This window comes from Lithobates pipiens, unplaced genomic scaffold (genome assembly GCF_037356315.1).
Source record: "Lithobates pipiens isolate NorthernLeopardFrog02 unplaced genomic scaffold, aLitPip1_a1.2 Scaffold_25, whole genome shotgun sequence".
In the NCBI taxonomy this organism is placed as follows: Eukaryota; Metazoa; Chordata; class Amphibia; order Anura; family Ranidae; genus Lithobates; species Lithobates pipiens.
In genome coordinates this window covers 84,267,344-84,281,981 of record NW_027507787.1, presented here as the reverse complement: position 1 = coordinate 84,281,981, position 14,638 = coordinate 84,267,344, and positions in this window count along the sequence as shown.

The window sequence follows — 14,638 nt, the reverse complement described above, 5'->3', positions numbered from 1 at the left end:
AGGTGGTCCCCTAAGTACAAACATCAGACTTACAAACTACTCTTACTTATGCCGCGTACACACGATCAAACAAGCGGGTGGAAAAGTCCAGAAAACTGAAGTCCGCCAGACAATCCCCCTGTGTGTAGCCTCCAGCATACTTTTTTGACCCGAAATACGGCGGACTTAGAAAGTAGTTTTGCACTCCAATCTTTCCGTCGGACTCGCATTTTGGCGGACAATCCGGCCATGTGTATGGCAGTCCGCCGTACCTTTGAAATGAACGGACTTTTCCCGCCCGGAGAAAAGTCCGCTCATTTCGAGCGGGTCTCCAGGTTGGCGGGGCCCGCGAAGGAGACGTCGCTGGCCCCGCCACCTGGTATGGACTTAAAGGGGAACCCCAACGCCGAAAAAAATCGGCGTGGGGTCCCCCCCAAGTCCACAACAGACCCTTGTCCGAGCACGCTACCCGGCCGGCCAGGAAAGGAGGGGCGAGCGCCCCCTCCTAAGCCGTACCAGGCCACGTGCCCTCAACATGGGGGGTGCCTTGGGGAAGGGGGGGCCGCGTGGCCCCCCCACCCCAAAGCACCTTGTCCCCATGTTGATGAGGACAAGGGCCTCTTCCCGACAACCCTGGCCGTTGGTTGTCGGGGTCTGTGGGCGAGGGGCTTATCGGAATCCGGGAGCCCCCTTTAATAAGGGTGCCCCCAGATACCGGCCCCCCACCCTATGTGAATGAGTATGGGGTACAATGTACCCCTACCCATTCACCTGTAAAATAAAGTACAAAAAAAACCACAACACACAAGATAAAATAATTTATTGCACAGCTCCGGGGGTCTTTTCGCCGGACTTCTCCGCTATCTTCTTGTAGCTCTTTTGCTATTGGAGGAGCCCGGCATTCTTCTTCGTCGCCGCGGCCCCCAAATAAATCAAGTGAAATAAAAAAAAAAAAACATGCAAAATGAATGTTCTTCTGTGTACTACTTCAAAAGAAAATAATCACTGTAAAACCTTTGTAAACTTCTTAGTGTTATCTGTGCAAAAATGTGCCCCACATATAATCAAAGTGTCACCACTCTTGTGCTTCCCCCTATTGTAATATCCTCACCTCAGGATATGCGACTCCACACTTAAGTTTGGTCTATCAGCGCTCATTAGACATCCCTGGGCTCAGTTAACAAGGAATCTCCAGGCTCCTGTGTTTATCCTTGGATCAATCTCCTCCAAGACATCCAGTAGTTTTCTTTTTACCTGAAGAACCTGGCAGTAACGTACTTTCTGTTCTAGTGTGATCCACCTTTACAAGCACACAACCAGTTGGGTTGATGGTGTTCTCACCTGTCAGGTTTTCACTGACATTTAGACTCTCTACTTAGGACCCTGGTTGAATTAACTGCAGTAACCCTCCATTCCCTGTTGGAGGTGACTTTTATTTGTGAAATCATGTCACTATAGCTCAAATACTATAACGAGAACACCATCATAATAAGGGAAAAGCCCTTGTGTCATAGAGCATTTGGATACTCGATTCTCCACTTGTTGCTTTCTCTCCAGGCCCCTGAGTGAGGCACCTTTTTCAGCTGCCCTTCTTCACCTTTTTGGTATTGCTGCACCTCATTGGACGTCTTTGTAGGTTTGTTAGGTTCCTAATTCCTTAAGAATGATGCAACCATGAAAATAATATCCCACTCAAATTCAATTTTTCCCCACTCAGAAGTAATTTTTCCCTCACAGATTGTTTGACCACTTGAGATGTTTGAATCACCTCAGCCTTATGCCTATCCTGAAGGGCTTCTTGGCCTTCAAGGTTAACAGGTATACAAGTTCCTCTGGCATCCTTCCCTACCAAGGACCTAACTCTTTTATACTCCCCTTATAATTTCTGAACACTGTTCAGAACTCTGCACCCTGTTCACCCTGATGTCTTTTTCTGGCATCTTCCCCTAAAGTAAGTCACTTTTTGGATTCTTGCAGTGCAAACAGTACCAAGAGGTCTGTCATATGCAAACATTAATTAAATTTGAATTACCAGTTATCTAGGGCTAGTACTGTTGCCCTTAAGTGGAGCTGTTCAATACAAGTCCTCTCCCCGTGTTAGAGCCCCTCCTTAGGTGTAGAAAACGTTTTACTGTTCCCCATCTTCAGGGATTGTAGGATTGTCGGGAGATATGCATATAATATTGTTTTCCCTGCTTTTGCAGTCTGACTTTTTTGGCTTCCTTATCTCGGTCAGGGAGTCTGGAATCTAGAAAAGACACCTAGATTTTTTTTTGTATCTAAAAGTCCTGGACACTGTTCACTGCTCTTTGGCCAGGGAAACATTTTGACTACTTAGAAAATCCTGTGTTCCTCAATGGATGATAAAAAAAGCATTTTTATACTTCCTTTAAATTCTTTTTCTTGAAGTCCATTGAGGAAGAAAGATTTTTCAATCCTTGACCCCCATACTCCATGTTAATAGCCATAATTACTGCTTGCTGACAAATCTGAGACATGATAATTAGAAATCAGTGTTCCAAACCCATGTAGGTAGTAATAAAACGTGACTGTTCTGTGTGCCTCAATGTATTTCAAGAAAAAAATTACAGTAAAGGCAAAAATATTACTTTAAAGTACAGTAATAGTAACCGATTCAAAAAAGTGTGAAGAAGGATATGACAATGTGAAGAATCAGTGGCAGTAAAAAGATAACAGTGCCTAGAAATATATTTAGATGCATTATGGTATAGAGGTATATATGGTATTTAAAGTACATCCTTGGTTGATAATAATTAAAATTACATTATACATTAAGTTATTAATGCAAGCATAGAATGTTTTTGGTTCCTGGAAATAAAGTACCGTACAGCTGGAATGGAATCTATGAATCATGCAGTGGCATAGACATACATAATATTAATGCATATTAATAACTGAAAAGTATTTTTATAGTGAGATTATCTGTAGTAAACTTAACACGTGCACAAACAGGGAAAAAAAAACTCATTAGTGTAGGTATGGTCACACGTTATGCAAATCCTTAGCATGGTATATTGCGGTGATCATTGCTATCTATGTTATATATTTTTTTCACATTCATTTTTATTGAAAATTTGTCAGAGAAAACAAAGAACACAATTCTTTACAGAAATTTACATAAGAAATTGTTTCCAGTGCATCTGACAGTTCTGAGCATAACAAGGATATAAAAACATAAACGGACATATAGTACATACGTAGTGTCCCTCAATTGAACTATTGAGGTTTCTTAGGAGTACCTTACTAACATACGTTATGCAATTTGTAGTCTTAATAGCTCTTCCATGAGCTTGCTGCAAACCGTCAAAAATTCATTACTAATAGTATCCATCGCAGTGCATATAGCAGTGTACATATGGGGAGGGGGATAAGAATAAGGTAGGGGGAAAGATTGGGGTTAGAAACAGGTTAGTAAAGGGATTAGGTATTAGGATGGACCTTCCCTTTCCATTATATAATACAATAGTGATATAAACGGATTTGCTATCTTAGTAAAGCTATCAGTTACTATTGGTTAACTTTGTTACGTTTCGTCATACCTCTGTATCTACCCAGGAAACCTCTCCTTCCAGACTTTCCACCTTCCTGCAGCTTTTCCATTGGATCCTTGTCTGCTAGCCAATACGTTTTTGTAAATGTATTGGGTTTGTATGATTGGACAGATTTCTGATATGTTTGGTGCTACATTGCTTTTCCATTTTCAGGTTATAAGTAGCCTAGCAGCCAAGAGTATGTGCGTGACTACTGTATGGAGATCCAATGGGAAGGCTTCAATACCCAAGTTCAAAAGGGCTAATCCTTTCTGCGGGAGGTAATCATCTCAGTAGTAGAGGAGATTAGATGGAACACTACATTCTAGAAACTTGTCAGATGTTTGCATGACCACAATATATGCATGATATTTCCTACCTCTCCACATCCCACCCAGCACATTTGAGAGTGAGTATGAGAAAACCTATGCATACGATATGGTGTCAGATACCATCTCAGTGATATTTTTTGGGATAATTCCCAGTGATTTATATAATTAGATGCTTTATATATCGTGTTAAGGGCTGTCTGCCATTGGTGTGGTGTAAATGTTGTCCCCACATCCTCTTCCCATTTTACCAATGGTGTTGTTTTGACAAACGCAGTCCTTTAGTGGGGGTAGTCGATGATGTAAGGAATTTCCATACTTTGTCTTGGATATACAAGTGGTGGGTTTTTAAGGACCTCAAAAAATGAGGGATTTGACCATATGTGTAATATTCCCTGTCATTGAGCTCATATTCCTTTTTAAGAGTGTGAAACGATTTAAGGGAGTTGTTTTGAAATAAGTCAGCCACTTGTGTAAATCCTTTGGATATCCAACCGTTAAGTTGAATGTTTGGGATGGCTTCCAAAAATATGGCTAAGGGTATTGGAATGTCCATTTGTTTATCTGACGGAGTCAGGTTTTTGCAAAGGTCTCTCCAGGCTTGTAAAGAGACCTGAAGAGTTATGCCATGGGGCCTTTACCTCATTTGCAAACCATGTTCTAAGTATAGATGCTCGATGGTAGTCTAGTGTAATCGGGAATCCCATTCCTCGTGCTGATCTATGTTTGGCTAACAGGGCCTTAGAGCATCTAGGTTTTTTTGATTGCCAAACAAATCTTGTCAATAGGAGATCTAAAGCTTTAAGGTGTGTGGTCTTAAGAGGTATCGGGAGAGTGCAAAAAATGGGCAAAATCTGGGGAAGGAGAAGCATTTTAAATGCTGCCAGCCGTCCTGACCATGTAAGCTCTACTTTTGCTAGATGGTTGAATTCCTTGGTCAGTTTGTCCAATAGTATTTGGTAATTTATTTTAGCCAGTTTATTTGGGTCTTTGACTATTTGGAGGCCTAAATATGTTATTCGACCAGTGCTCCATGTATAAGGAAATGAGGTTTCCAGTTTGTTTCGAAGGCCGGACGGGACATTAGTAGGAAGGATGAGTGATTTCAAAAAATGTACTTTATAGTATGAAGTTCGACTAAATTTATCAAGGATCTCATGGGCCTGTGGTAGGGATTTTGAGGGGGAGTTAAGAAATAAGATGACATCGTCAGCAAATAGATTTATTATATGAGTGCTTCCTTGAAATGAGAAACCAGTAATGTTCGGGTGTGACCTAATTTTCTCTGCCAGGGGTTCTATGAGTAGGTTGAAAATAGAAGGGGATAGGGGACATCCCTGCCTCGTCCCATTTGAAATTGGAAAGGTTTGTGACAGGGTATTCAATGTGTATACTTGTGCAGAGGGCGAGGAATAAAGGGCCAGGATTGCTTGCAATATGGGTCCATCAAAGCCACATTTTTTGAGAGTATGCACCATATACCCCCAATGTATCCTGTTGAATGCCTTTTCCACATCCAAAGAGAGGAGCAGAGAAGGCGCCCGACAGGAACCCGCATGGTGAAGTATGTTAATGACTCTATGGGTAGCATCAGATGGCTGTCTACCAGCTGTGAATCCAGATTGGTCTGGGTTTATCAATAAGGGTAAAATATGTAGGAGTCTATGAGCTAATATTTTAGCATATAGTTTAATGTCGGTGTTTAAAAGCGAGATTGGGCGAAAATTTGTGGGAACATCGGGACTTTTGCCTGGTTTTGATATGGTGACTACGTATGCCCTAAGCATCTCAGCGCGAAATGTGGAGGTCAGAGTTGCATGAGAAAATATGTCCTGTAACGTGGGGGATAAAATAGAAGCAAATGTTCTGTAATAGTCATTTGGTAGTCTGTCTGGGCCAGGAGATTTGGCAATGGGTAAAGTTTGAATTACTGTTTGTATTTCTGGTATTGAAATGGGTCTATTTATGGGTCTCCAATTGTGTCTGAGAGAGGGTTGGGAGATTGACGTCAGTCCAGAAGGATTGTATGTCCTCGTCTGAGGGTTGGTGCATACTGGTATCATTCTTAATATTGTATAGGGAGGAATAGTAAGTAGTGAAGGTGTCCGCAATATCTTTAGGGTCAATTATCTTGCTATTATCTTTTGCATTTTTGAGATAGGGGATTCTCGTGCGAGCCCTGTGTTCTTTTGAACGATAATCTAAGAGTTTACCTGCTCTATTTCCAGAGGCATAATGGTTCAATTTTAGGGCCTTAATGTATTTGTCATATTGTTCGAAGAGTAGACCTCTAAGATCATAGCAGAGTTTTGTCAACTTGTCTGCCAGAGCAGCTCCAGGTGTGACCTTGTTTTGGGTTTCTAGAGTCTTAATCTCTTGTAGCAGAGAGTCTAGTTTTATGGCCCTATGTTTTTTGACTTTTGAGTTGAGTTGAATTAGTATGCCTCTGATAAAAGCGGGTGCACCACAGAGTCATCGGATTTGATACTGAGTTAGTATTTAATTCAAAAAATTCTGTAATTTGTTGGTTAAGAAGGTCACATGATTGGGTGCCCGGAGCAGACCAGAGTTGGCTCTCCAAATAAGGTTTCCCTTAAGGGCATTCTCCTCCACTATTACTACTGACACAGGTGCATGGTCTGACCATGAAATATCGTGGATGGAGGAGGAGCATACCGCCTGCAACAAAATTCTATCTACAACAATCATATCTATGCAGGAGTATGAATTGTGTCTTGCTGAGTGGAAGGGGTAGTCCCTTTCTCCTGGTTGCTGGCACCTCCAGACATCATAAAGTTCCTCAGAGTGGAAAATAGTTTGGAGTGTGGGTAATGGTCATTTAGATTTAGTGGTGGTATCAACAGTGTAGTCTGCCATGAGATTAAAGTCCCCACACACCACTAAAGCTCCCTGTTTGATTTCAGAGACTTTTCTCAACAGTCTTTGGACAAAACGCAGTTGGTGGGAGTTAGGTGAATAAAGATTCACTATCGTGTAAGTCTTGTTGTTTATCTCTCCTACTATGATTAAATATCTCCCTTCAGGATCAGCCACAGTAGCTCTCAGGGAGAAAGTCACTGTGTCCTTGATAGCGATAGCTACTCCTTTCTTTTTTTTTTTATGTGTAGCAGATGCATAGTATATATGAGGATATTTTTTATGTTTGAGCCGTGTTTGATCAATGACTGAAAGGTGAGATTCCTGTATACACAAGACATCAGCCTGCAGTCTCTGGGCCTCCTTCCATAGAGCGGCTCTCTTAGCAGGGTGGTTTAATCCGTGAGTATTAAATGAAATTATGTTCAACATTGTTAGATATTAGCATATGAGTAGTGGTTGTGTCTGTACCTTAACTGGAGTGGGTAGGTAGATTCCGAGAGGTTTTCCGAAGAGTGTATCTTTGAAAAGTATTAAAGATGTTATATGCACATCAGATTGGTCCATCTTAAGAGGGATGAAGAAAAACGAAAACAAAAGAGAAGGTAAACAACAAAAACAGTCAGAACTGATGGTGATCTGTATCTTGAACTTTTGACATAAAAAGGAAGATTTTACATTGAATCTAGTGGCAGTTTTACTGCACATCTTTCAGTGGGGTGTAATACAGTCACTTAGTGGCCTAAGTGCCTTAGGAATCATGTATGTTGCCATAAGGTAGCAAAGTAGGGTGTTCAACTATGCCTCCAGGTATGCCTTTAAAGGGGCAGATGTTTCCCATGCTTAGAACTGTGTCATAAGTGTCATTTCTGCAGGCAAAAAAGTCATTTAAAAGCACTCATGGCTATAATGAATTGTCGGCTCCCTGTAATACAGAGAGTAGTCATTGAAAGTCATTGATAAAAAAAAAAAAAAAGCGTGGAGTTCCCCCCAAATTCAATTACGGGCCCTTCAGGTCTGGTATGGATATTAAGGAGAACCTCGTGTCAAATTAAAAAAAAAATCATATGGGGTTCCCCCCAAAAATCAATACCAGACCCTTTATCTGAGCACTCAACCTGGCAGTCCGCAGGAGAAGAGGGGAGATGAGAGAGCGCCCCTCCCTCCTGAACCGTACCAGGCCACATGCCCTCAAGATTGGGAGGATGCTTTGGGGGTCTGTGACCCCTCAAAGCACCATGTCCCCATGTTGGGTACAAGGGCCTCATCCCCACAACCCTGGCCGGTGGTTGTGGGGTTCTGCGGGCGGGGGGCTTATCAGTATCTGGAAGCCTCCTTTAACAAGGGGACCCCCAGATCCCACCCCCCCTGTTTGAAATGGTAAGGGGGTACAAAAGTACCCCTACCATTTCACATATAAAGTGTAAAAAAATGTTAAAAAACACACAGACATCGTTGGGAAAAGTACAGGTACGGATACAGGTAGACGCTTTTCTTCCTTTCTTGATGTGCCTGTGTGATGTTGGGAGGAGCCTATGGGTGTGTGCGGAGTGTATTTAACATCCTCACTCTGTGCCAGCCAGTCCTCATGGCAGCAACTTTCTGTGCACACTTGTCACGTACCTGGTGATGGAGCCTGATATGCAGAGGACGGCCTCTCTTACAACTCTGACTTGGAGCCCCTGATAGAGCTGGATTGCTGAACCTGGAGCTGGCTCGGGGCACTCGGCCGGGCTGTAGATGTGTCTGTAGAAATCCCAGAGCAGTGGTAGGCAGGTAGCTGGAACAAGTAGACAACTCGTCCCCACAGGCAGGAGTGCTGATGCAGCAGAAAGGATGGTGGCACCCTCAAGGCTGAAGAGAAGGCAAGTACAGGCAGGCCGGGTCATACACAACGGGCACGTCAGGAACAGAGGCTGAAGCAGAAGCAGAATCAGATTACAGGCCGGGTCGTCAACAGGCTGGCAGCGGAGTGGCAGAAGGAGCAGGCAGGTGTGAAGTGGGGGACAAGCCGGGGTCGGATGCAGGCAGGAAACAGGAACGTCAGGAAGCAAGCTGGGTCACAACAGGAACAGAAGTCAGGTAGCTAATTGCAGGTTACACAGGGAACGCTGTAGAGCAGACAGCACCAAGCCTTGAAACTGGCTGAGTTTAAATAGCCTGTTTGGGTGGCAAAAGCTGTCACATGGTGCGTGCACACCAATGGCATCCTGACAGGGGCAGAGGTAATAGGTCGTCTTCTTCGGCAGCCATCTAGGGTGCTGGCATGCCCTTCCTGACACTGGCCCTCCCCAAAATCTTGGGCATGGATATTACCTTCGGGTTCCCAGGAGTTGTCCTCTGGCCCATATCCTTTCCATTTTATCAGGAACTGGATCAGATTTCTTCTCTTCCTGCAGTCTAAGATTGTGTCTTGAGAAAATGAGGAGAAACATTGCAGGTACTGTTCGAGGGTCTGATTAGTCCTCTCTGTTTGCCCATTCGTTTGTGGGTGATATGCAGAAGAAAATGAAAGTTCAATCCCGAGTGAATCACAAAAGGCTCTCCAGAATCTGGATGTAAACTGCACAATATTGTCCGGAATCCCGTGAAGCCTTACGGTCTCCTTGACAAAGGTTTGAGCTGTTTCCGAGCAGATGGTGTGCCCTTCATGGGCAGGAAGTGTGCCATCTTAGACAGCCTATCGACAACTACAAAAATGGTGTTGTGGCCCTCAGATGGGGGGAGTTCTACAATAAAATCTATTGAGATCATCTTCCAAAGTCTACTGGGGACTGGTAAGGGTTTTAGCAGACCCCAGGCTCTGGATCTGCTGGTTTTATTGCGGATGCAAGTGGTATAAGATTCTACATATTTCCTACAATCTTTCTCCACCCCCAGCCACCAAAATGTCCGTTGTACTAATTCAGTTGTCTTGCCAATGCCAAAGTGACCTGCCAGCACATGATCATGGCATCGCCCCAGGATGGCCATTCGGAGGTCTTCCGGCACAAAGGCCTTGTCTTCATGCCAAAGTAGCCCATCCTTTGCCAGTAGAGATACCCCAGCTGGTGAAGGGTTCCTTACTAGAGTTTGTTTAATTTGTTTTATTAACTCTCCTTGAAGCAACATGAAGTTCCCAGGGGATAGAATGGTATCGGGGGATATTTCTTCAGGTTTGCTGAACATGCGTGATAGCACATCGGGTTTTGTATTCTTCGATCCGGGCCTGAATGTTAAGTGGAAAGTGAATCTAGAAAAGAATAGTGCCCACCTGGCTTGTCGGGGTTTCTTTTTGCTGTTCTTAAATACTCGAGGTTCTTATGATCTGTACAGATCAAGATTGGGTGTGCAGCCCCCTCTAGCAGGTACCTCCATTCCTCCAGAGCGGCTTTGATGGCCAAAAGTTCACGGTCCCCAACGTCGTAGTTCCTTTCAACATTTGACAGCTTGCGGGAAAAAAAGCAACTGGATGCATTAGAGCCGTAGCTCCCTGCCTCTGAGATAATATTGCTCCAACCGCTGTTTCTGAGGTATCTACTTCCAAGACATAGGGCAGGGCTGGATCAGGGTGTTTCAGGACAGATGCAGATGTGAAAAGTCTTTTTAGGGTGTCAAAAGCTTTCTAAGCTTCTGGAGACCAAGAGAATCTTGTACCTTGCTTGGTTAAACTAGTAATGGGGGATATGATTGCAGAAAAATTTCTGATGAATTTTCGATAAAAATTTGCAAGCCCCACGAAACGTTGGACACCCTTCTTATCACTGGGAGCAAGCCAATCCAGGATGGCTGTAACCTTCTGGGGATCCATCTGGATGCCTTCGGTGGAAATGATTAAACCCAAGAATTGGATGATTTGGCGTTCAAATACACATTTCTCTGGTTTTGCATAAAGTCCGTGTTGTCAAGGCGACTCAATACATTCTTGATGTGACTTTGGTGGTGATCTAGAGAGGGAGAGAAGATTAGTATATCATCAAGATAAAAGACAACAAAAAGATTCAGGAAATCTCGAAAGACATCGTTGATGAAGTGCTGAAAAGTAACGGGAGCATTGCAAAGTCCAAAGGCATTACGAGGTATTTGAAATGCCCAAACCGTGTGCGGAACGCCGTCTTTCATTCATCCCCCTCTCGTATGCGAACCAGGTTATAAGCACCCCGAAGATCCAATTTCATGAAAATAGTGGCCGTACCGAGTCGCTGGAATAGTTCAGGCACAAGTGGAAGAGGGTAAAGTTTTTTTACAGTGATCTTATTAAGTTCATGGTAGTCCACACAGGGGCGTAATGAGTGGTCCTTTTTTTCTACAAAGAAGATCCCCGCACCGGCAGGATATGTGGAAGGGCGAATGAACCCCTTTTTAAGGTTGTCATCAATGTAGTCTTTCAAAGCAACAAGTTCAGATTCAGATAGAGGAAAGATCCTGCCAAAATGAACTTCAACCCCAGGGAGGAGCTCAATTGGACAGTCATAGGCCCTGTGAGGAGGAAGCGTTTCTGCCCCCTTTTTTCTGAAAACGTCCAAAAAGTCGTGGTATGCCACTGGAACAACTTGGCTAGCTTCGGACTCCACATCGATGCACAGTAGGTTCTGATGATTCTCTTGCCAGCAATGCTGAAGGCAATAGGGGGAAAGAAACTTCATTTCTTCCGTAACCCAGTTAATGTGAGGGTTATGAGCTTTTAACCAAGGCATACCCAGAATGATTGGGAACAGAGGGGAGGCAATGGCATCTAGGTGTAGAAGCTCTTGATGGTTCTTGGCAATGGTGGTGGATAACGGGATGGTTTCATGAGTAACCAATCCAGATTTAATGGTGGGTCCATCTGCCAGATGTACAGAAAGTCTCTGAGCCTTGGGTAGTAGAGGAATGTGATGTTTGGCAGCAAAAGCTAAATCTATGAAACAGCTGCAAGCTCCAGAGTCAATTATAGCGGGAGTCTGGATAACTCCTCCTGGGAGCTGCAACAAAATGGAAAGAGCAAGATGAGCAGAGTTATTGGGTAGAGATGGAGGAGAAGCGGATTTAACTGAGAGGCACTTACAGATTTTGACTGGGCAAGACCTCACATAATGTCCTGATCCTCCACAGTACAGGCAAAGATTTAGCTGGCGTCTGCGCTGGCGTTCTTTCGTAGTCAAAGAAGGGCGGAGGAGACCAAGCTGCATGGGCTCAGATGCATCCGACCTACGTTCCCTTAGGCGACGGTCAATCTGGATTGACAAATGTATAAGTGTCTCCAAGGTGGAAGGGACACCTGTTCGTGCTAGCTCGTCCTTGAGCTGATCAGAAAGGCCCATGCGGAACTGGTAACGCAGGGCAGCATCGTTCCAGCTGGTATCGGAACTCCATCGCCTAAATTCAGAAACATAGTCCTCAACGACCCTGCGACCCTGCCGAAGTGTGTGAAGAGCATCTTCCGCAGTAGCGGCTTGCTGGGGGTCTTCATATAACTGAGCCATGGCTCCAAAAAAAGAGGCTAAGTCCTTCAGAGATGTGGCCATTTTTTCAAGGAGACGGTGGGCCCAGGCCTGCGGTTCCCCCTGAAGCAAGGAAATGACAAACCCGACCTTGGTGGCTTCCAGGGAGAAGGTGCGTGGTTTGTAGCGAAAAATAGAGTTTGCATGCGTTGCGTTGTTGCGTTCTCCTTGGAACTTTTCAGGAGTTGGAACTCTGGGTTCAGTTGGTAACATAACAACTGCAGGGATTGCTGGCATCCCAGAAGTGGAAGGTGCTTGAGCAGGAGCAGAGGCAGACAAGATCTGTATTTGGCCTTCCAGCTGGGTATAACCCTGTTGTAAGTCTTTTAAGGCTTGGGTTTTTCCGGCTAGGTGTTGGCAGAGTTCCTCCATAGGAGAGGGTCCTTGCACAGGCTCGGACATGGCTGTCTGCTACTGTCACATACCTGGTGATGGAGCCTGATATGCAGAGGACGGCCTCTCTTACAACTCTGACTTGGAGCCCCTGATAGAGCTGACAGGAAGCACCGAGATGCAGAGTCGCACGAGTGCCTGGCAGGATCGCTGAACCTGGAGCTGGCTCGGGGCACTCGGCTGGGCTGTAGAGGTCTCTGTAGAAATCCCAGAGCAGTGGTAGGTAGGTAGCTGGAACAAGTAGACAACTGGTCCCCACAGGCAGGAGTGCAGATGCAGCAGAAAGGATGGTGGCACCCTCAAGGCTGAAGAGAAGGCAAGTACAGGCAGGCCGGGTCATGCACAATGGGCACGTCAGGAACAGGGGCTGAAGCAGAAGCAGAATCAGATTACAGGCCGGGTCGTCAACAGGCTGGCAGCGGAGTGGAAGAAGGAGCAGGCAGGTGTGAAGTGGGGGACAAGCCGGGGTCGGATGCAGGCAGGAAACAGGAACGTCAGGAAGCAAGCTGGGTCACAACAGGAACAGAAGCTAGGAAGGTAGCTAATTGCAGGTTACACAGGGAACGCTGTAGAGCAGACAGCACTGAGCCTTGAAACTGGCTGAGTTTAAATAGCCTGTTTGGGTGGCAAAAGCTGTCACATGGTGCGTGCACACCAATGGCATCCTGACAGGGGCAGAGGTAATAGGTCATCTTCTTCTGCAGCCGTCTTGGGTGCTGGCATGCCCTTCCTGACATGAAGAGGTAACAGGTTGTCTTCTTCGGCAGCCATCTAGGGTGCTGGCATGCCTTTCCTGACAACAATGCACATCACATGACACCCATTTTTATATCCTAAACAGGTAATTACATGGTTTCTTCTTTCCTGTTTATGCTTATACATTACTCACTTTTATTGTGTCACCTATAACTTTCTCATGGTCTTTTTTCTCCCCCCCTCTCCCATTTTTTTTTTATTTTCCTTTCCCTTCCTTTTCTCTTTTTTTTACCTTTTTTCCTTTTCTCTTTTCCCTTTCTTCTTTTCCATGCTTGTTCTTTTTTCACATTCACTTATCCACCTACACTTTGGCATTGGGCACTAGTCACTTCTCACAATACAAAATATTTACAGTACACCCAATATATATTTTCAGATATGAAGCCCACTCATACCGCTACTTGGATTTCTGCCTTTTCTTCTTCTTTTTTTCACGGGGATGATGTTTTATGCACTTGGTCCCTCTCCTGCGGGACCCTTCCACAGTTCCCGGTACAGACAATTTACACAGTCTCCGATTGCTTGTCCCCCATTTTCCAGACTTATGATGATGTAAGTACTTAGAGAGATGATTTTCTCTTGCACACATTTCCCAGTTGAGGGGTATTTTGGCTGATCATATTGGTCTATTCATGTTTTATTGTTTTTTTTTATAGAGTTGCATGCATCTGCCCTGAGGCGTGGTATTATCCATGAAACATGCATCGGGCTATTTGGATGCATTCTTACGCATATTGATAGGAATCTACTTAGACTCATTATCTACCATCGAATGATCATATGTTTTTTACTATTTTTTATACTGTATAGTGCCATTTATATGACGTATATACATATGAATCTGTAATAATTAATTTTACCCCATTAAATCTTTTGTCAATTTTAAATGCCATCCCTTTGACATGTATATGTTATGTATTCATGAGGTCAGTACCATGTATGCGTGTTTATACCTTTCCTACTATGTGCATTATTGTTATGTATTGTCGGACTCCATATGCCAACTAAATATACTTTCTAATTATCTTACCCCCACAAATCAATAGCCTCATTTAAAGTCCCACCTTTCCTTTATATATATATATATATATATATATATATATATATATATATATATATATATATTACTCTTTACATTCTCTTTTTATTTTTCCTTTCTTTCCGGCTGGGAGCTTTGAAGCATAGAGGGACAGAAAAAAGAAAATAGTAAAGCTTTTAAATGGTGGTTGGACAAGGCGTTGTATTTAAGGATGAGCCGAACACCCCCCTGTTCGGTTCGCACCAGAACCTG